Source organism: Oncorhynchus kisutch, linkage group LG25 (assembly GCF_002021735.2).
Source record: "Oncorhynchus kisutch isolate 150728-3 linkage group LG25, Okis_V2, whole genome shotgun sequence".
NCBI lineage: Eukaryota > Metazoa > Chordata > Actinopteri > Salmoniformes > Salmonidae > Oncorhynchus > Oncorhynchus kisutch.
The window spans coordinates 32,845,732-32,868,156 of NC_034198.2; the positions used below are offsets into that span (position 1 = coordinate 32,845,732).

Consider the following 22,425-nt stretch of genomic DNA (forward strand, 5'->3'; position numbering starts at 1 on the left):
ACTCTATATCTGACATGGTACAGGTGTCTTCTTTTTTTAAGCTCATAACCATGTGTGTGAGGTGGATACTTTTGTTTCAAAGTAGATTTGTTTAAGACTACCAAGAAAGACTCTGTGGGACCCTGATTTAGCCCACTGCAGTAAAACGTTAATGATCTAAGTTATTTTTCATGTGACAGATAGCTGGAAATCACCTTTTCTGAGGACTCAGTACAAAGTTATAATGGGAACCAGGAGGAAGTTCAATACTGAATCATAATTAATGTTTTGGTAAAATATATTACCTAGTGATGCACCGATATGACATTTCTGGCCGATAACGATATCCGATATTTTCCTTGCCCCCCAAAAAATGATACCGATATAAAAAAATGTTGCGGCCTTTTAAGCATTCTAGTACAGTTAAATAGTTAACACACACACATGGACGCAGCGGTCTAAGGCACTGCATCTCAGTGCAAGAGGCGTCACTACAGTCCCTGGTCCGAATCCAGGCTGTATCACATCCGGCCATGATTGGGAGTCCTATAGGGCGGCGCACAATTGTCCCAGCATCGTCTGGGTTTGGCCGGGGTAGGCCGTCATTGTAAATAAGAATTTGTTCTTAACGGACTTGCCTAGTTAAATAAAGGTTACACACACACACACACACCACACTGACCAAAAAGTTTTTTGTTGGCATTTACTTATGTCCCCATTACCAGTAAAACATCATCAAAACCTATTTCTTTCACTTACTTGCTGTGCTGTTTTATTGTTAATTTGCTAAGAATTAGAGGTCGACCGATTAATCGTAATGGCCGATTAATTAGGGTCGATTTCAAGTTTTCATAACAATCGGAAATCGGTATTTTTGGGCGCCAATTTCCGATTATTTTTATTTTTTATTTTTTATACCTTTTATTTAACTAGGCAAGTCAGTTAAGAACACATTCTTATTTTCAATGACTGCCTAGGAACTGTGACCAAAGGCTCCTATTTCTGTGTGTTATTATGTTATAATTAAGTCTGAATTGAAAGAGCAGTCTGACTGAGCAGCAGCAGGCCCGTAATCATTCATTCAAACAGCACTTTTGTGCGTTTTGCCAGCAGCTCTTCGCAAGCACAGCGCTGTTTATGACTTCAAGCCTATCAGTCTAATGGCTGGTGTAACCAATGTGAAATGGCTAGCTAGTTAGCTGGGTGCGCGCTAATACTGTTTCAAACGTCACTCACTTTTAGATTTGGAGTAGTTATTCCCCTTGCGCTGCAAGGGCCGCGGCTTTTGTGGAGCGATGGGTAACGATGCTTCGAGTGTGGCTGTTGTCGATTTGTTCCTGGTTCGAGCCCAGTTAGGGGCGAGGAGGGGGACCGAAGCTATACTGTTACACTGGCAATAATATAGTGCCTAGAAGAACATCCAATAGTCAAAGGTATATGAAATACAAATGGTATAGAGAGAAATAGTCCTATAAATGCTATATTAACTACAACCTAAAACCTCTTACCTTGGAATATTGAAGTCTCATGTTAAATGGATCCGCCAACTTTCATATGTTCTCATGTTCTGAGCAAGGAACTCAAACATTAGCTTTTTTACATGGGGCGGCAGGGTAGCCTAGTGGTTAGAGTGTTGGACTAGTAACCGGAAGGTTGCAAGTTCCAACCCCCAAACTGACAAGGCAGGCTCATCTGTCGTTCTGCCCCTGAACAGGCAGTTAACCCACTGTTCCTAGGCCGTCATTGAAAATAAGAATTTGTTCTTAACTGACTTACCTAGTTATATTATATTAATATTGAACCATCAGCTTTCTCATGTTCTGACATGTTTCATTATTTATTTGAGGCTAAATAGATTTTATTGATATATTAAGTTAAAATAAGTGTTAATTCAGTATTGTTGTAATTGTCATTATTACAAATATTTTTTTATATTTTTAAATCACCCGATTAATCGGTATCGGCTTTTTTGGTCCTCCAATAATCGGTATCGGCGTTGGAAAAACATAATCGGTCGACCTCTACGAAGAATATTGAGAATGACTGTAGTTTCTACTGGTCATTGTTTTCAGGCTGATTGTATTGGTGCTAGCTACAATAGGTACCAAGCTAAAGCTAGCTAGCTACCTCAGAAGTTGTGGTCGAACAAATAATGCTTAATTACCAACGCGCTATTGTAAACCCATTGTTCGTGGCCGGTGATTGCTTGTTTGCAGACTTTTTTGTTCAGCTTTGACAGTGCTACTGATAGTAGTGGTGGCACTTGGCTTGCACGTGCAAATTCAGAACACACAATATTCTATAATAGAAAAGTGTTATTTGACATCTCAAATTTAAAGCTTATTTAAGGCGTCAAATAGCGTTATTGTCAAATATTGTTATTTGGCGTGTATTTTTTTGACACGCAAATACCCAAATGGCATTCCATAGTATGTCGTGAAACTAATAGCAGTGACGCTATTACTGTGCAACTTCGGTAGAGCAACATCTGAAAAATAGCGCACTTGGTCGTGTGTATCGGTGCTCGACTAGTTGCGAAAGCCATCACCCACGACAGAGAACGGATGATTGTCAAGGGCAATGAATTCCATTATCTTGGCGTTAATGGATTTCGCCTTTTGAGTTGTCTCGCTGAAATGTTCTCACTCTTTCAATTGACTGCTTGACTTGTTGACTGCTCGATCCACACAGCAGACATTGCGGGATAGGTTAGGAATGCTGTGTTGCACGTGTAGCGCAACATTTTACATGGCTTCATTACGTCATGTACCTACATTATATAGGTATATCAGCTTTGACATCGGTTTTGCACATCGGTGTTAAACTAGATATCGGGCCATTACCGATGTTGGCATTTTTAGTTAATATCGTCCGATTCCGATATGTTCACCGATATATCGTGCATCCTTAACATTAACTGTTCGTCAGAGCATTTATCTACCAGACAGCTTGCTAATAATACTTAACAAACCCTGGGGTGTTCCATCTGAAAAAGTACAACACCCCAAAACATGTTGTTGTAACTTGAACAAATGTCATAGTCTCGTCACATTATTTTATTTTAAGGAATGACTCTAGGCTGTAGGGCAGTTCAGAGATGTTGAGAACATTCTCTATAACTGTCTTCATACAGCCTTTGTCTGTTGTTCATCTATAAAGCACAGAGAGCCTCAAGTCTCCCTAAAGCTTATCTCCGTGTGACCTTTTGTGCATCAATGAAACACTTATTTAGCTACATCCTATTCAATAATAGTTACCAAACATAACAAACGGTGAGTAAGCAAAACAAACTAGCAACATATCTGTCACGCCCTGACCATAGAGAGCCCTTGGTTCTCTATGGTGTTGTAGGTCAGGGCGTGACTAGGGGGTGTTCTAGTCGATTTATTTCTATGTTTGGGATTGAGTGGTTCCCAATTAGAGGCAGCTGATTATCGTTGTCTCTAATTGGGGATCATACTTAAGGTATCCCTGTTCCCACCTGCATTTGTGGGATATTGTTTTGTGTTAGTGTTACTTCACGTTCGTTGGGTTTTTATTGTTTTGTTGAGAAGTTTCACTTTTAATAAAGATGTGGAACTCAAATCACGCTGCGCTTTGGTCCATCCATTTTAACAACCGTGACAATATCCTTGGTCATAGGAACATGAGGAAAATAAACTTTGCTCCAGCATTAGCAGTCAAGTAGTTTTTACCCCAGAAGAGAAGTTGTATCCATAATTAGGATGTTTTAAACCAGGGATGGGCAACTTTGATGGGGGTAGGGGCCACAAAAAAATCTGAACTCATCATGAGGGGCCGCAGTGGCTCATGGGTCTGCGTAACCACATCCATACCTACACATGTTGTCAGAGCTGGCCTTTTGGGGGCCCTAAGGGCCATTTTGTCGGGGGCCACCCCCACCTTGCTAGAAAAACATTTTAGTGGCCCACCCTCTTGACAGTGGAGAGAAAAAGGTTTTAGAGTTAATTTCCTGCGATTCTACACATTAGGCCAAGGGGTGGCACTGTTTTACAGCAAGTTTGCTGCAATTCTATATATTTTCCCGGGGGCAGAGAGAAGATTTAGCTATTATTATAACTCATAATGCTATAATTATTATAACTCATAATAACTCATAATGCAATTCCACTAATTTCACCATGGGGCAGAGAGAAAAATGTGCAGTTTTACAGCAATTTTCCTTCCCTTTTTATATGATATCTGAGTGAGAGTAACTAACAATATAAATAGGGGCCCCCGGTCTGTAATTCGACCATGATTACTACAAGTTTAGATAGCTGGCTAGACTAATTTACTAATCTAAAACATTTTAGCTGACATAGGCTAATTGAGTGACTGTCAGTGACTGGCATAACAAGAGAAAAACTGCTGATGCACTGGTCCGCGGGCCTACAACGGAGGGGTACGGCCGCATGTGGCCCACGGGCCGACAGTTGCCCATCCCTGGTTTAAACAATGGTGCGGCTTATATGCGTCCTCGTCCAGAATAACAGTAAAATTATACAATGGAACAATCAACAGCCCAGTTGGGAGGGTGGATTTCCTCCGGTTCGTCTTGCACGTGACACCATCATCTGTCGCTGTCATTAGTACGAATCGACATCTATGTTGAAACACCAGGCCTCGGTCAAAGCTGCGTAACATGCTAAATATGTAGATCTACTCAGGTTACTGTGTCATTTTTTAGCTTTGAGCAAACAATCAGTCATAGAACTTCAAAATATTTTTCTAAGGTGTTTGCTGAAATTCATGCCCTACTAGCCTGCTGCATGTACTGTAGCTGTGCCATGGGAAAAGTCAGCAAATGATTTAATATCATATGGTTGAAACATTCCTGAAATTGATTGGCAGCACTGTTGGAAAGTACAGAAACAGAAACAGTCACACATCTGTTCTCCAAACAAACAAGCCTTTACTGTGGTCCTCAAGTTTCATCCCTCTAAATGGGTTTTACTGTTCCCCACTGAGACCGTGGAGAAAAAGAACCATAGCTCATTGCTGTTACTCAATGCTCAATGCTGTTACTTCTTGTTTATTATGGGGACAGTTAGGCTACAGTTGGCCGATATATCGTGAATACCAGTGTCGTGTCTTTACTATCATTAACTGAAGACCTATAGTTTTTATCAAAGATTCTCTGTAATTAGTATTACACGATTAGACTGATTAACCAGGAACAGATATAGCCCTGAGTTCTCTCCAGACCTGACTGCCCTTAACCAACAGAAAAACATCCTATGGCGTTCTGCATTAGCATCGACCAGCCCCCGTGATATGCAACTTTTCAGGGAAGTTAGAAACCAATATACACAGGCAGTTAGAAAAGCCAAGGCTAGCTTTTTCAAGCAGAAATTTGCTTCCTGCAACACAAACTCAAAAAAGTTCTGGGACACTGTAAAATCCATGGAGAATAAGAACACCTCCTCCCAGCTGCCCACTGCACGGAGGATAGGAAACTCTGTCACCACCGATAAATCCACTATAATTGAGAATTTCAATAAGCATTTTTCTATGGCTGGCCATGCTTTCCACCTGGCTACCCCTACCCCGGTCAACAGCACTGCATCCCCCACAGCAACTCGCCCAAGCCTTCACCATTTCTCCTTCTTCCAAATCCAGTCAGCTGATGTTCTGAAAGAGCTGCAAAATCTGGACCCCTACAAATCAGCCGGGCTAGACAATCTGGACCCTTTCTTTCTAAAACTATCTGCCAGAATTGTTGCAACCCCTATTACTAGCCTGTTCAACCTCTTTTTTGTATCGTCTGAGATTCCCAAAGATTGGAAAGCAGCTGTGGTCATCCCCCTCTTCAAAGGGGGGGACACTCTTGACCCAAACTGCAGACTTATATCTATCCTACCGTGCATTTCTAAGGTCTTTGAAAGCCAAGTCAACAAACATTTCGAATCCCACCTTCTCCGCTATGCAATCTGGTTTCAGAGCTGGTCATGGGTGCACCTCAGCCACGCTCAAGGTCCTAAACGATATCTTAACCGCCATCGATAAGAAACAATACTGTGCAGCCGTATTCATTGACCTGGCCAAGGCTTTTGACTCTGTCAATCACCACATCCTCATCGGCAGACTCGATAGCCTTGGTTTCTCAAATGATTGCCTCGCCTGGTTCACCAACTACTTCTCTGATAGAGTTCAGTGTGTCAAATCGGAGGGCCTGTTGTCCGGGCCTCTGGCAGTCTCTATTGGGGTGCCACAGGGTTAAATTCTTGGGCCGACTCTCTTCTCTGTATACATCAATGATGTCGCTCTTGCTGCTGGTGAGTCTCTGATCCACCTCTACGCAGACGACACCATTCTGTATACTTCTGACCCTTCTTTGGACAATGTGTTAACAACCCTCCAGACAAGCTTAAATGCCATACAACTCTCCTTCCGTGGCCTCCAACTGCTCTTAAATAAAAGTAAAACTAAATGCATGCTTTTCAACCGATCGCTGCCTGCATCTGCCCGCCTGTCCAGCATCACTACTCTGACGGTTCTGACTTAGAATATGTGGACAACTACAAATACCTAGGTGTCTGGTTAGACTGTATTCTGTATACACGGTTGTTAATTCTCCTTCCAGACTCACATCAAACATCTCCAATCCAAAGTTAAATCTAGAATGGCTTCCTATTTCACAACAAAGCATCCTTCACTCATGCTGCCAAACATACCCTCGTAAAACTGACCATCCTACCGATCCTCGACTTCGGCGATGTCATTTACAAAATAGCCTCCAATACCCTACTCAATAAATTGGATGCAGTCTATCACAGTGCCATCTGTTTTGTTACCAAAGCCCCATATACTACCCACCACTGCGACCTGTACACTCTCGTTGGCTGGCCCTTCGCTTCATACTCATCGCCAAACCCACTGGCTCCAGGTCATCTACAAGACCCTGCTAAGTAAAGTCCCCCCTCATCTCAGCTCGCTGGTCACCATAGCAGCACCCACCTGTAGCATGCGCTCCAGCATATCTCTCTGGTCACCCCCAAAACCAATTCCTCATTTGGCCGCCTCTCCTTCCAATTCTCTGATGCCAATGACTGGAACGAACTACAAAAATCTCTGAAACTGGAAACACTTATCTCCTTCAGTAGCTTTAAGCACCAGCTGTCAGAGCAGCTCACACATTACTGCACCTGTACATAACCCATCTATAATTTATCCCAAACAACTACCTCTTCCCCTACTGTATTTATTTATTTATTTAGCTCCTTTTCACCCCAATATTTCTATCTCTACTTTGCACATTCTTCCACTGCAAATCAACCATTCGAGTGTTTTACTTACTATATTGTATTTACTTTGCCACCATGGCCTTTTTTTTGCCTTTACCACCCGTATCTCACCTCATTTGCTCACATTGGTTATAGACTTATTTTTCTACTGTATTATTGACTGTACGTTTGTTTTACTTCATGTGTAACTCTGTGTTGTTGTATGTGTCAAACTGCTTTGCTTTATCTTGGCCAGGTCGCAGTTGTAAATGAGAACTTGTTCTCAACTAGCCTACCTGGTTAAATAAAGGTGTTCTCAACTAGCCTACCTGGTTAAATAAAGGTGTTCTCAACTAGCCTACCTGGTTAAATAAAGGTGTTCTCAACTAGCCTACCTGGTTAAATAAAGGTGAAATAAATTTAAAAAATACACTACTCATAAAAATACACTACTACATACTTAGAACTTTTATTATTCAGAAGCATAAAATACCATTGAATACCGCCATTACCGTGAAACATATTGTGATATGATATTTTGGCTATATCGCCCAGCCCTTGGCTACAGCAATACACAGTAAGGTTTTCACACTGCACCTGTCACATATCACCTGTTACAGTATATGCATCTCACTTAAGTATTGCAAGTGTGGTGTGACACCTCTGATGTCTGGATGTTGCTAAATTGCTCGCGACATCAGATACATTCTATTTCACATGCTGAGTATGCTGAGGCGACCGCCTCTGTGTGGAGGGATACATGCTTTGGTTTTAATGATGGCGGTGTTACGCAGTGGCGCCGCGACGTACCATTGGAAGTCAGCTGTTCATATCAACCCTTAATGGGAAACTCAAGAGGAAATGACTAACCTGAAACAATTATTTCTAAAATACACTTGAAACTAAATAATTTGGGTGTTTGCACATTGGTTATACTCCTCAGATATGCAGTCTAATAGGCACCAGTCATATTTACTATTCAAGTCCTGTAAGACTGTCCGTCCCCATACCTCTATAATTGGGCATTAGAGTTAATAACACACTAACAAGGGGTTTCTTTGGGTCGGTGCTCCACTAATCCACTGCTGTTTTTACCAGAGATGGAAGGATTAGACCGGTTTCTTTCAAAATGTAGAAATCCCATACTTTACAACTGGAAGAAAATGCAGCCTCATAGACAAAAGGTCTGTAAATTTGAGCTTCGTCTAGATTTCAAGTCATGGTTTCTTGAACATATACAATGGCTGTTGCATAGGACAGTGAGTGAGTGTATGGGATCACAATGTTCTAGTAAAGCCTCTCTAGATGGGTCTCTCTCGTCCTCCTGGATAACGATGGGAGCCATTGTGGTCTTTTCAAACAGTTGATCTCCTACCGTTGTTAAGAAACCTGAAGATTTATCTGGGTTCTTTCATTCAATTCAAAGATGTTGTGTCAAAACATCAAGCACATTGTCCATTGAATGGCTGTTCTAGAGTTTGGACGGGGGGTTGTAGTGATTGAATGTGTGTGTGTGTGTGTGAACAGGAATGCATTTGTTCAGTTTAGCTGCATCATGCACATGGCCAGTCTTTTACTAGTAATTTACTGGTCTTATGTTTTAGAATGCCTAATGAAGTCACATGGTAAATCTCATTAGCCTGAAATAAATGTCCAGTTATGTTATATTTTAATTGTATTTATTTAACCTTTATTTTGACAGGGAATCAATATTGAGTAATTGCATTAGTGTAGTGTTGTTTTGTGGCTGCAGTCAGTATATCCATTACAGTAATGAACTGCTAAGGCAAATTGAATCAAATGCTACCAGCACAGATATCTAGTGGAGTAGGCCTACATCCAATGACTTTGCACTTGGCTTACAGGCTGATTGAGGAGGCTATGCCTGAAAACCTGCCAATCTATCCTATACTGTAGAACGTTAGTAACACAAATATGTAGCATCTCAACCACAGGAGAAGGATAACCTTGTCTTGTCGTCTCCCCTCCCAGGTTCTTTCTCTGACACCATGTACAGTAGCTGCGCAGCGAGTGACGTAAAGCCTTCTCAGTGACTCAGCAATAACCTCATGCTCTCTCTATTATGGGATACCGTATTGGAGACAGGTTTCTGAAAGAGAATCATGGTGTAGTCATACCAATTTATTAGCACAGTTACTATACTGTGTAACAAGGTCTCATAAACAAAGTGAGTTCTATTCTTAACAAGAAATCTGTCAAGATGGCACCTCATCCTAACCCAAGCTTTTCCTACCGTCAAGTAAAGCCTCACAAGGTCATGCCAGGACACAGAGCTTCCAGTAGTTCTTCAAATATTCCCAGAATGTGGGCCTCAACTCTGCATTATATCATCTGTTCATCTGTTCATCTGTTCAACTTCATCTGTTGTGTTACGGCTTTGACTTTGGTTATATCAAAGAACCTGTGCCTCACAAGGTCATGCCAGGACACAGAGCTTCCAGTAGTTCTTCAAATATTCCCAGAATGTGGGCCTCAACTCTGCATTATATCATCTGTTCATCTGTTCATCTGTTCAACTTCATCTGTTGTGTTACGGCTTTGACTTTGGTTATATCAAAGAACCTGTTTACATGGTTTGCGGTGTAGCAGCGATGTCAGATTGATCCTGGATGGTTGGAATCTATTTGGCAATGAATGTAAATGTAAAAAGCTTCAGGATTCGATGTACAGTGGCAAGAAAAAGTATGTGAACCCTTTAGAATTACCTGGATTTCTGCATACATTGGTCATAAATTTTTATCTGATCTTCATCTAAGTCACAACAACAGACAAGCGCAGCCTGCTTAAAATAATAACACACAAGCAATTATACGTTTTCATGTCTTTATTGAACACACCGTGTAAACATTAAGGTGAGAAAAGTATATGAACCCTTGGATTTAATAACCGGTTGACCCTCCTTTGGCAACAATAACCTCAACCAAATGTTTTCTGTAGTTGCAGATCAGACCTGCACAACGGTAAGGAGGAATTTTGGACCATTCATCTTTACAAAACTGTTTCAGTTCAGCAATATTCTTAGGATGTCTAGTGTGAACCACTCTCGAGGTCATGCCACAGCATTTTAAATCAGGTTGAGGTCAGGGCTCTGACTGGGCCACTCCAGAAGGCGTATTTTCTGTTGAAGCCATTCTGTTGTTGATTACTTCTGTGTTTTGGGTTGTTGCCCTGTTGCATCACCAACCTCTGTTGAGCTTCAATTGGCAGACAGATAGCCTGACATTCTCCTGCAAAATGTCTTGATAAACTTGGGAATTCATTTTTCCGTCGATGATGGCAAGCTGTGCAGCAAAGCAGCACTAAATCATCATGCTCCCTCCACCATACTTTACAGTTGGGATGAGGTTTTGATGTTGGTGTGCTGTGCTGCGCTTTTTTTTTCTAAACACATAGTGTGTGTTCTTCCGTGGTGTCCTCCCATGAACACCATTCTTGTTTCCATTCTTGTTTAGTGTTTTACGTATTGCAGACTCTTCAACAGAGATGTTACCATCTTCCAGAGATTTAAGTAAGTGTTTAGCTGACACAAAGATTCTTCTTAACCTCATTGAACATTCTGCACTTTACTCTTGCAGTCATCTTTGCAGGACGGCCACTCCTAGGGAGAGTCACAACAGTGCTGAACTTTCTCCATTTATAGACAATTTGTCTTACCATGGACTGATGAGCATCCATTCTTTTGTAACCCTTTCCAGCTTTATGCAAGTCAACAATTAGGTCTTCTGAGATCTCTTTTGTTTGAGGCATGGTTCACATCAGGCAATGCTTCTTGTGAATATCAAACAAAAAAAATTGGAGTGTTTTTTATTAGAGGATATTAGACCGATTATGATTTTTCAACGCCGCTACCGATTATTGGAGAACCAAAAACAGCTTAATCGGTTAATTGGCCAATATATATATATATATATATATATATATATTTGTACTAATGACAATTACAACAATACTGAATCAACAATGAACACTTATTTTAACTAAATATAATACATAAATAAAATATATTTAGTCTCAAATAAATAATGAAACATGCTCAATTCAGTCTTAATAATGCAAAAACACAGTGTTGGAAAAGAAAGTAAAAGTGCAATATGTGCCATGCAAAAAAGCTAACGTTTAAGCTATAGTCCTTACAAACTATAGTTTTGGCAAGTCGGTTAGGACTACTGCATGAAAAATTGTTTACAGACAGATTATTTCACTTATAATTCACTTTATCACAATTCCAGTGGGTCAGAAGTTTACATACAGTAAGTTGACTGTGCCTTTAAACAGCTTGGAAAATTCCAAAATATGATGTCATGGGTTAGAAGCTTCTGATAGGCTAATTTACATAATTTGAGTCAATTGGAGGCGTACCTGTGGATGTATTTCAAGGTCTACTTTCAAACTCAGTGCCTCTTTGCTTGACATCATGGGAAAATCATAAGAAATCAGCCAAGACCTCAGAAAAAATGTGTAGACATCCACAAGTCTGGTTCATCCCTGGGAGCAATTTCCAAACTCCTGAAGGTACCATGTTCATCTGTACAATCAATAGTACACAAGTATAAACACCATGGGAGCACGCAGCCGTCATACCACTCAGGAAGGAGACGCGTTCTGTCTCCTAGAGATGAGCGTACTTTGGTGCGAAAAGTGCAAATCAATCCCAGAACAACAACAAAGAACCTTTTGAAGATGCTGGAGGAAACAGGTACAAAAGTATCTATATCCACAGTAAAACTAGACCTATATCGACATTACCTGAAAGGCTGCTCAGTTAGGACGAAGCCACTGCTCCAAAACTGCCATAAAATAGCCAGACTACGGTTTGCAACTGAACATGGGGACGAATATCATACTTTTTGGAGAAATGTCCTCTGGTCTGATGAACCAAAAATAGAACTGTTTGGCCATAATTACCATCTTTATGTTGGGTTGGAAAAAGTGGGAGGCTTGCAAGACGAAGAACACCATCCCATCCATGAAACATGGGTGTGGCAGCATAATGTCTTGGGGGTGCTTTGCTGCAAGAGGGACTGGTGCACTTCACAAAATAGATGACATAATGAGGAAGGAAAATTATGTGGATATATTGAAGCAACATCTCAAGACATCAGTTAAAGCTTGGTCGCAAATGGGTCTTCCATGTGGACAATGACCCCAAGCATACTTCCAAAGTTGTGGCAAAAAGGCTTAAGGACAACAAAGTCAAGGTTTTGGAGTGGACATCAAAAAGCCCTGACCTCAACCCTAGAAAATGTGTAGGCAGAACTGAAATAGCGTGTGCGAGCAAGGAGGCCTACACACTTGACTCAGTTACACCAGCTCTGTCATGATGAATGGGCCAAAATTTACTTATTGTAGGAAGCTTGTAGAAGGCTACCTGAAATGTTTGACCCAAGTTAAACAATTTAAAGGCAATGCTACCAAATACTAATTGAGTGTATGTAAACTTCTGACCCAGTGGGAATTTGATGAAAGAAATGAAATCTGAAATAAATCATTTTCTCTACTATTATTCTGACATTTCAGATTCTTAAAATAAAGTGGTGATCCTAACTGACCTAAGACAGGGAACTTTTACTAGGATTAAATGTCAGGAATTGTGAAAAACTGAGCTCAAATGTATTTGGCTAAGGTGTATGTAAACATCCGACATCAACTGTACCTTTGATTATTGGATGTTCTAAGTGCCAGCCTAATCTCAGGAGTTGATAGGCTTGATGTCATAAACAGCGCTGTGATTCAAGCATTGTTAAGAGCTGCTGGCAAACGCAGGGAAGTTTGAATGAATGCTTATGCTGCTGCCTACCACCGCTCAGTCAGACTGCTCTATCAAATCATAGACTTAATTATATTATAATAAACACAGAAATACGAGCCATCATTCATTTCATCATTATCATTTCGAAAACAAAACGTTTATATTTTCAGTGAAATATGGAACCTTTCAGTATTTTATTCAACGGGTGGCAACCCTAAGTCTAAATATTGCTGTTCCATTGCACAACCTTCAATGTTATGTCATAATTATGTAAAATTCTGGCAAATTAGTTCGCAACGAGCCAGGCAGCCCAAACTGTTGCATATACCCTGGCTATCTGCATTGTGTCCCGCCACCCACCACCCACTGCCCGCCAACCCCTCTTTACGCTGCTGCTACTCTCTGTTCATCATATTTGCATAGTCACTTTAACCATATCTACATGTACATACTACCTCAATCAAATCAATTCAAAGTGTATTTGTCACGTGCGCCGAATACAACAGGTTACTGACAGGTAAATGCTTACTTACAGGCTCTAACCAATAGTGCGGAGAAAAAAAGTATGTGTGTCTGTGTGTGTGTGGAGGTAAGTAAAGAAATAAAGCAACAGTAAAAAGACATTTGAAAATAAGAGTAGCAAGGCTACAGTGGGAAGAACAAGTATTTGATACACTGCCGATTTTGCAGGTTTTCCTACTTACAAAGCATGTAGAGGTCTGTCATTTTTATCATAGGTACACTTCAACTAGTGATTGTGATTGATTGTTTTTATAAGATAAGTTTAATGCTAGCTAGCAACTTACCTTGGCTTACTGCATTTGCGTAACAGGCAGTCTCCTTGTGGAGTGCAACGAGAGAGAGGCAGGTCGTTATTGCGTTGGACTAGTTAACTGTAAGGTTGCAAGATTGCATCCTGACAAGCTGACAAGGTGAAAATCTGTTGTTCTGCCTCTGAACAAGGAAGTTAACCCACCGTTCCTAAGCTATCATTGAAAATAAGAATGTGTTCTTAACTGACTTGCCTAGTTAAATAAAGGTATAAAAAATATATATATAATATATATATCTTTTTTTAAATCGGCGCCCAAAAATACAGATTTCCGATTGTTATGAAAACTTGAAATCAGCCCTAATTAATCGGCCATTCTGATTAATCGGTCAAACTCTAATATACAGACACCGGTTAGTCAGGCTTATTGAGGTAGTATGTACATGTGGGTATGGTTAAAGTGACTATGCATATATGTTGAACAGAGAGTGGCAGTAGCGTAGAAAGAGGGGTTGGCGGGTGGTGGGTTGCGGGTGGTGGGTGGTGGGACACAATGCAGATAGCCCGGTTAGCCAATGTGCGGGAGCACTGGTTGGTCTGGGCCAATTGAGGTAGTATGTACATGAATGTATAGTTAAAGTGACTATGCATATAAGATAGACAGAGAGTAGCAGAAGCGTAAAAGAGGGGTTGGGGGGTGGAGGAGGCACACAATGCAAATAGTTCGGGTAACCATTTGCTTACCTGTTCAGGAGTCTTATGGCTTGGGGGTAAAAACTGTTGAGAAGCCTTTTTGTCCTAGACTTGGCACTCTGGTACCGCTTGCCATGCGGTAGTAAAGAGAACAGTCTATGACTGGGGTGGCTGGGGTCTTTGACAATTTTCAGGGTCTTCCTCTGACACGGCCTGGTGTAGAGGTCCTGGATGGCAGGCAACTTTGCCCCAGTGATGTACTGGGCTGTACACACTACCCTCTGAAGTGCCTTGCGGTCGTAGGCCGAGAAATTTCCGTACCAGGCAGTGATGCAACTGATGTTGCAGCTGTAGAACCGTTTGAGGATCTCAGGACCCATGCCAAAACTTGTGTCTGTATGTTGCCTCACTACTGTATATAGCCACGCTAGTGTTTATAGCCTCACTACTGTATATAGCCTCACTACTGTATATAGCCTCGCTACTGTATATAGCCTCGCTACTGTATATAGCCTCACTACTGTATATAGCCTCACTACTTTTATAGCCTCGCTACTGTATATAGCCTCTCTACTGTATGTAGCCTCTCTACTGTATATAGCCTCGCTACCGTATATAGCCTCGCTACTGTATATAGCCTCGCTACTGTATATAGCCTCACTACTTTTATAGCCTCGTTACTGTTTTTCACTGTCTTTCTACTGTTGTTTTTATTTCTTTACTTACCTATCGTTCACCTAATACCTTTTTTGCACTGGAAATAACGTCAGCACAGGACCTGTTAATCGGGAGCTTCATGAAATGGGTTTCCATGGCTGAGCAGCCAAGCCTAAGACCACCATGCGCAATGCCAAGCGCCGGCTGGAGTGGTGTAAAGCTCGCCTTTGGAGCAGTCGAGCAGTCAAAACGCGTTCTCTTTGGAGCAGTCGAAGCGCGTTCTCTGGGGTGATACTTCACCATCTGGCAGTCTGAAGGACTAATCTGGGTTTGGTGGATACCAGGAGAACGCTACCTGCCCCAATGCATAGTGCCAACTGTAAAGTTTGGTGGAGGAGGAATTATGGTCTGGAGCTGTTTTTCATTTTTCGGGCAAGGCTCCAGTGAAGAGAAATCTTAACGCTACAGCATACAATTACATTTGATTCTGTGCTTCCAAGTTTGTGGCAACAATTTGGGGAAGCCCCTTTCCTGTTTCAGCATGAATATGCCCCCATGCACAAAGTGAGGTCCATACAGAAATGGTTTGTCGAGATCGGTGTGGAAGAACTTGACTGGCCTGCACAGAGTTCTGTCCTCAACCCCATCGAACACCTTTGGGATGAATTGGAATGCCGACTGCGAGCCAGGCCTAATCGCTCAACATCAGTGCCCCACTTCACTAATGCTCTTGTGGCTGAATGGAAGCAAGTCCCCGCAGCAATGTTACAACATCTAGTGGAAAGTCTTCCCAGAAGAGTGGAGGCTGTTATAACAGCAAAGGGTGGACCAACTCCATATTAATGCCCATGATTTTGGAATGAGATGTTCAACGAGTAGGTGTCCACATATTGTTGGTCATGTAGTGTACGTGACTATGTACAACCATGATCAATACCTTGATAAAATGTATGATGCCTGATCTCCATAACTTTGTATAAACTGATAATGTCATTGTTTTATCTTTACTGTCCCATAGTTTATAAGAGTACAGAATACTGTCAATTGAAAAAGCATGGTATATTTGTTTGTTTATTACATTTATTTGGCAGGTGCAATGTACCACAATACATACATCTCGGAGTTAGCTGACAGCTAATTTACATATGCAGTCCCCGGGAAGGTGGACATATGAACACGAAAACATTATGTACAAACAGACATTTTAAAAATGGAGATCAGTACAGATATGTTGCACATATGTTATGGAAAACAACATTGCTGTGGGACCTGATGATATTTGTAATGGTGACATACGTTATGGAAAACAACGTTGCTGTGTTCTGTCTATGAGCATGGCAAGCATGAGCATGGCAAGTTTCCAATGTTTCTTTCATTTGCCAATAGATCTGCATGCGCCCTTGGTATTTACAGCTTCATCCCTGATGTTCTATCTGATGTTTTACCTGATGTTCTATCTGATGTTCTATCTGATGTTCTATCTGATGTTTTACCTGATGTTCTATCTGATGTTTTATCTGATGTTCTATCTGATGTTTTACCTGATGTTCTATCTGATGTTCTATCTGATGTTCTATCTGATGTTCTATCTGATGTTTTACCTGATGTTCTATCTGATGTTTTACCTGATGTTCTATCTGATGTTTTACCTGATGTTCTATCTGATGTTTTACCTGATGTTCTATCTGATGTTTTACCTGATGTTCTATCTGATGTTCTATCTGATGTTCTATCTGATGTTTTATCTGATGTTTTACCTGATGTTCTATCTGATGTTCTATCTGATGTTTTACCTGATGTTCTATCTGATGTTCTATCTGATGTTCTATCTGATGTTCTATCTGATGTTTTACCTGATGTTCTATCTGATGTTTTACCTGATGTTCTATCTGATGTTTTACCTGATGTCATCTGATCACGTGATCACGTGAAATATTCCAAAACCACAGTGATCACATGTGTGCTGCAGGATCTCAAGTCTTTAATGGTAGCTCATCCACTGGTAGAAATACTGATTGACTGAAAAAAGACAACGAGGAGTTAAAAAACATCTGTTGTTTTTGCACATTCACTGTCTTTGTCCCTGGTCCCCCTGTGCCGAGTATATCGTCCCTCCCTCCACACAGCCCACTCATCACACCAGCCCAGACTCAGGCCCAGAACTAGACCAAGGACCAGGCCCAGAACTAGACCCAGAACTAGACCGAGAACCAGACCCAGGCCCAGAATTAGACCTAGAACCAGGCCTAAACCCAGAACCAGGCCCAGAACTAGACCCAGGCCCAGAGCCAGACCCAAACCCAGAACAAGGCCCAGAACCATACCCAGGCCCAGACCCAGAACCAGGCCCAGACCCTGAACCAGCCCCAGACCCAGAACCAGGCACAAACCCAGAACCAGACCCAGGCCCAAACCCAGAACCAGGCCCAAACCTAGAACCAGACCAAGACCCAGGCCCAGAACCAGAACCAGGCCCAGAGCCAGGGCCACACATACAGAAGGGCAGGCTTCCTCTATGGACACTGTCTGTTACTATACAAAAGACACATTGTGTCCAGACAGAGGAGAGGCCGCATCCAAATCCCAGTCAGAGACTTGTCTGTGTACCATGCTCCCGATGTGATGGTGGTTAAGATCCTTTGTCTGGGCCGTACTGTGATGGTGTGAGATGTGTGACTACTGAAGTGTGTATTCCCAGAGGAAACCCAAGCAGGGTGAATACTTAGCACTAGGCCATGAAATTCCTAATCTTGTCAGACCCGCGCGGACACCCCAAACCTCCGCTCACTCGCTCCCTAACCATGTGACAATGGCGCTGAGAGAGAGTAATCAAAACAATGTGTGTGTACTTTAGACGAGGGGTGGTTAGGCTAACTCTCTTGTCAGATTAGGTTGAGTGTGTCTGGCTGTTGAAAACCTCTCTCAAACCAACTCTCCAAAAGTCAATTTGAGAGGACTGTTGAAATGATGCCATGGAGTTAGTTTAGGGGCACTTCATGGTGATAAAATAAGTGAAAAGCATTAGAAATTGTTTAACAGCCCCAATCAAGGATAAGATAATTACTTTGGAGCTAGTTACTCTTTACCCTCCTGAAGTATGCAATTATTTATCTGGGACCTGTTCCTTTGTGGATCCGTTGTGCTTGACAGGAGTATTTTCTATTTTAGTGCTTAGTCAAACGTGAGCAAACACTGTTCTGCTGACTGGGCAGGCAGTGTTCTGTTCTCGTTTATGTGTAATGTATGGTGCGTTCAGTTGACAGTTTGTATAGTGTAATGTAAAGGCAAGTATTACTTAATGTTGTGTTCTAAAAAGCATTTGGATGAATGTTGAATGTACGTCAGTTGTCAGTTCGGAGTTTGCGGCAGTTAAACATTTTGAGTGGTAACGTCTATTTCAGCCCATCAAATTCCTGGAGCGGTTCCCACCTCTAATGTGTCAGCTTGGTGCCCTGAGATACTGCAGAAAAATCTAAGCTAACAGGTCGTACTTTCCACCTGTTAATATAGCTCTCCATAATATTTATATTAACACAAGTATTCATTAGGTCTAATGGATGGCATCTTTCTATAAAATGTTTCATTCATTCCGTTTAAAACATGCTTGGACATGATACCATCATAGTGATGTAGGTGAACGCTTTGTTTGAGCCGAGTGAGGTGTTTTAAGTTTGCAATGCCAAACCACCCACATTAGTACAAAATTATAGAACGGAACACTTTGTCCTGATCGGGTTGGGCCGTTGATCTGGAATAATTATACATTAAATACAGTAGGCCTGTGAAGCCTAATGCAAAGTACAGTACACACAAGAGGGAAAGAAACCGCATAAAAGAAATAGCAAAAATGCAGACAACAATAAGGCAGCAGAGCTGAAGACAGTGAATCCCCTGACAATTGAGCCAGTTACCGACCCTGTTCTATTAGGCCTACTGTCAAGACCTGTATTGATCTGAACCGATTAGATGTACTTACTGTGTGGAAGCAATGAGTCAGACTCTGAGCTCTTAGTTAGGATATCTTACTGTGCTTCAGACATCAATAGGTTCCAAGACATACTATCAGTAAACCAGTTAATGTTTTGGTTCTACAATGCAAACTGACAGTATGATTATGGGCAGCCTACGGTTGTTCAATTGTGTGTTTATGAGTTGTCATGGTAGCATGACAGCACCCCGCTCTTTGGCCTTGGCTGGCTCACAGTGGCAGCTCTGTCTGGTGAGTCACTGCCCCTCCCCTCTGGGATAATACTCTGTGACCATTGGCTTACTCACCCACTGTAGTGCAGCAGTATGCTGCTCTTCACACAGTGAAGAGGATGCTGGGAAGGAAACACTATTGTGCTATCTGGGATCCTTGGGACGTACCTACCCTAAACCCTAACCATAACCCTTACCTGACCCTAATTTTAACACCTACCCTTAACCATAACCAAAAACAAAACCCTTACCTAAACCTAACCTTAACTTTAACCCCTACCCTTAACCATAACCTAACTTTAACCCCTACCCTTAACCATAACCATTACCTAACCCTTAACCATAACCATTACCTAACGTTACCCCCTACCCTTAACCATAACCATTACCTAACGTTACCCCCTACCCTTAACCATAACCATTACCTAACGTTACCCCATCCCTTAACCATAACCATTACCTAACGTTACCCCTACCCTTAACCATAACCATTACCTAACGTTACCCCCTACCCTTAACCATAACCATTACCTAACGTTAACCCCTACCCTTAACCATAACCATTACCTAACGTTAACCTCTACCCTTAACCATAACCATTACCTATCCCTTAACCATAACCATTACCTAACGTTACCCCCTACCCTTAACCATAACCATTACCTAACCCTTAACCATAACCATTACCTAACCCTTAACCATAACCATTACCTAACGTTAACCCCTACCCTTAACCATAACCATTACCTAACCCTTAACCATAACCATTACCTAACGTTACCCCCTACCCTTAACCATAACCATTACCTAACCCTTAACCATAACCATTACCTAACCCTTAACCATAACCATTACCTAACGTTACCCCCTACCCTTAACCATAACCATTACCTAACCTTAACACTTAACCATAACCCTTACCTAACCATAACCATAACCCTTAGCTTTTATCTTAGCCATTTTAAATGTCAACTACAATGTGGTAGGGACGTCCTAAGGAACCCGGATAGCAAGGATCATCCCAGCTGCGGAAAATGTATTTTCTCCGTCCTCAGCTTCTGGTCTTAACAAAGGATTGATGGAAATGAATGAATTATCATTGTTATTTTCTCAGTTTTGAAGAAGCATAGAGTGAATATAGAAGAATGTTGAAGACGCTCCTTCTTTTACTTGTTATAAAATGTATGTCATTATTTTCAGTGTTGGTTATTTGGCCCCTAGTATCAGCGTGGTATCAGCAGGACTGTTTTTGTGTTTTCACAAATAAGAAATCCAGAATTGCATGAGATGAATGTTAGAAATGTAATGTTTTAAAATGTGTTTACTGCTATTATCCCACAGGTCTGAACAATTCCTTACAATAAAACAATTGGGGAAATAGTCCACTCAGACTGTGAAGCAATAACTGTTTCTTTAGTCAGGGACAACAGTGACTCTGTCCCATATCTCTTGTCCGACCTAACGTTGTGTCTGTCAAAACAAACCAATACTGGTGATAAGATTAAGGGGCCAGTGGAACCTTGGAACAGATGATACAATTCACTGTCAAATTGTCCTTCCTATGCTGATGTCAGTCAACTAATTCCTGCACACACAAACATGGGAGGGGACATTGTCAGGGACTGTGTCTGTCACCATATACTGTAGCTGTCTTTCCTGTGGAAATGGCTTGTTTCACTTCTTTCATAGCATTGTAATAAGTCATTATGTATACACTATCTGATTGTAGACGGGTTGGATTTTTTCTGCCCTGGTTAGCTCCATACAAGATCCTACTGACAGCGTGCACTAGTATTCTATGAGAGGTGCTAGAAGGTTAGCAATTCTACCACCTAGTCCTATATGCAGGTTTCAAACTGTAAGACCTCACAGTGTTAGTTTGACATATACTGATTGGGCCTAAATGGCTAATCAAATGACTTGATTTTAAAATCAATACACATCCCTTTACTCTGGGCCCAAACTGTCTTCCACTTTGAACGTGAAGCATTGAGGGTACCACACAATCATCTCCTAAATCACATTTCAAAGACTATCCTGATGAAGCTAATGGAGAAGCTTTCAGTCCTCCCTCCTTGGCGTTCAGTCTCTACCTTTAGCTGGGTAACATGATAAGGACTGTGCGTTCTGAAGCAGCTGAGTTAGTTACCACATAGTCATATACACACAAACACACACACACTCTGGTGTGGCCCCCGCAGCTGCTGCTGCTGCCTAGGCACAGGCAGGGCCGGTAGGTGGGAACATTGTTCTCACAGGACCTCCTATGTGGTCATACATGTATGTAAAATATATATATATTTATACAGTGCCTTCGAAAAGTATTCAGAGCCCTTGACCTGTTCCACATTTTATTACATTACAGCGTTATTTTTTCCCCTCATCAATCTACGCAATACCTCATAATGACGAAGCAAAAACTTTTAATATTTTTTATATTTGCAAATGTATTAAAAAGAAAAAACAGAAATATATTATAACTATTCAGACCCTTTCCATTGAGACTCAAAATTGAGCTCAGGTGCATCCTGTTTCCATTGATCATCCTTGAGATGTTTCTACAACTTGATTGGAGTCCACCTGTGGTAAATTACATTGATTGGACATGGTTTGGAAAGGCACACACATGTCTATATACTGTAAGGTCCAACAGTTGACATTGCATGTCAGAGCATAAACCAAACCATGAGGTTGAAGGAATTGTCCGTTGAGCTTCGAGACAGGATTGTGTTGAGGCACAGATCTGGGGAAGGGTACCAAAACATTTATGCAGCATTAAATGTCCCAAAGAACACAGTGGCCTCCATCAATCCTAAATGGAAGAAGTTTGTAACCACCAAAACTCTTCCTGGAGCTGGCTGCCCAGCCAAAATGAGCAATCGGGGAAGAAGGGCCTTGGTCAGGGAGGTGACCAAGAACCCGATGGTCACTCTGACAGAGCTCTAGAGTTCCTCTGTGGAGATGGGAGAACCTTCCAGAAGGACAACCATCTCTGCAGCATTCCACCAATCAGGCCTTTTATGGTAGAGTGGCCAAACAGAATCCACTCTTCAGTAAAAGGCACCTGACAGCCCTCTTGGAGTTTGCCAAAAGACACTTAAAGACTCTCAGACCATGAGAAACAGGAT

The 22,425-nt window shown here is 41.6% G+C and overlaps 1 protein-coding gene across 10 annotated transcripts in view; it reads left to right on the forward strand.

The window, feature by feature from the left end:
- dst (dystonin) overlaps positions 1 to 22,425 on the forward strand; it is a 192,557-nt gene that overhangs the window by 11,448 nt on the left and 158,684 nt on the right. The gene's annotated exons all lie outside the window — the stretch shown is intronic.